Genomic DNA, 2111 nt, shown 5'->3' on the forward strand with positions numbered 1-2111 from the left:
GTTTGATTGAGTGATTGAAAGCTTGAGTGAAATTTGAAAACTTTTCAAAACTTTTGAATGAGAGGGAATAAAATGACTTTCCCCTTTTTCCTGTGAATTCAAATTCATCTTTTTTAAAAATCAGCGAAAGGAGATAGCATGACTTCTTCAACTATAAAGAATTTGAATCAGGGTGGCATTGGAATTCATTTCGATTTTGCTTTGCATTTTGTTTCTTCCACACTCACGGAATGTCGGAACCATATCTTGTCAAGCAAGAAAAAGAGAGGAGAAACATGACCCTCCAAAACCCGGGGATATTCTTTGAAATATTTGAGCTATGAAACCCAAGATTTATTTGAGAAAATATCTGCAAAAAGAAATAAAGCATTTAGGGATTTTCTAAAAAACATTTTTGTTGAAGTATTTATTTTGGTAGTGGAAAAATGCCCATCTTTTTGGATTTATTTTTCTGAAAATTTTAATATATTATACCCCTATATTCCGAGGAATATTCCATTTCCTTTTAATCGTTTTAATTCCCGTTTTAATAAAAATTGGAAAGTGGTCTCTTATTAGGAAGGTACCTGGGCCACTTTAGGAAACAAATCAGGCCCATTACTCCTCCTTCTTATTCCTCACGTTCATTTCCTTCTGTAGCCATGGCAGAAACTTCCAGGAAGCTTCCCCTCCGGGATTCGCGAGCTTCTTTCCCTCCCGACGCCTCCGACCACCCCTATAAGAACCCCCTCGGCCTCCTCTTTCCATTCCCCTAAAAAAATATCCGTTTCCCTGCCCGTAGCCTCGGCGCCACCATCGCCATCTTCTTTGTCAACCGGAGCTCGGCACGAGCTAAACCACCTCGCCCCCCCCCCCCTCCAGGAGCTCCCTGCCTCGCCCCAGTGCCTTCCCCTACCCCCGCCGGCGACCTCCCCACTTCGCTGGAGCAGCTACCTCGACGGAGTTCTTCCTCTCTCTCACCCATGGTGAGATTCACGAAATCCCGTATTGCAGTTGTTTTAGAAAATTGCAGTCTTAGAAAATTCATATCTATTAGTTTATAACTCCGAATTAGGTGATTCTTTTTGCGTTGGATCACAAATTTTATGCAGTTTCTGTATATATATAATTTGTCTATGTTTGGATTTATAAAAAATGAGTTAGATCAGATTTGAATTAAAGCTTGTTTTGCTTATTCCGGGAGTTTAAAAATAGCTTTTAATTTGATTCTTTTTGCTGCTGCTTCCTATTGATCATAACTTTCAGTAGTGTAAGTTTCAATTGTTTTAAATTGTTTTTAATTGGGTTTTTTACCAAAACAGATTCTGTTTTCGTTCTTTTAGGATTATAGCTATTTCTTTTTTAATATTTGTTTTTAAATTAGTTTGTTTTATATTTGAGAAACTTTATATTTGGTTTTCTGTTAGATAACAGTAGGTTTGCAACAAGTTTTGATTTTTATTTTTATATGTTGTCATGAAATCAATTCTAGTTCTCTAATAACTTGCAATTGGTTTCTCCACGGTTTCAAATCCCGTTTGGAAATACTTTCAAATAGTTTTGTGAAAAAACTACTTTATTTTATCTTAGTTAAATTTATATCTTAGTTCCCTGTTATTTAAGTATTCTATTTTCTGTTAGACAAAAACTATTTAGTGTTGATGTAGTAGAAGACCCCCTAGTCTTATTTAAAGTTTCCTTCAGATTCCTATTCGCTTTCTTCTTCGTTTTGATTGCTAGAATAATTGTATGAGTGCTTATGTGAATGATACGTTTGCTATATAGATTTCATCGGAGAGTGACGAGTAGTCTATCAAGTTATTTCTCGAGAAATTCTTCTTCGTCAACATCACAGGCAAGTCACTTTGATCATACTATCACCTATGTTTTATGCATCGTAGTTCTACCATCCTATGCCCAATTGCATGTTGAGTAGGTACTTGGAAATTTTAGTATAGATTGTAGTATCATGTAGTAGGCACACAACAACCCCGATACTTGGCCCCGGGACGACAAATTTCATATTGCTACGCTTGAGTAGACGGGATTTCGGTTGAGTGCATAACACGAGTGATGCGAGGTTGATTAAATAATCAAGACCGGTTAAGACAAGATTATCAAGACCTCGGACG

Source organism: Hordeum vulgare, chromosome 2H (genome assembly GCF_904849725.1).
Source record: "Hordeum vulgare subsp. vulgare chromosome 2H, MorexV3_pseudomolecules_assembly, whole genome shotgun sequence".
Classification (NCBI taxonomy): domain Eukaryota; kingdom Viridiplantae; phylum Streptophyta; class Magnoliopsida; order Poales; family Poaceae; genus Hordeum; species Hordeum vulgare.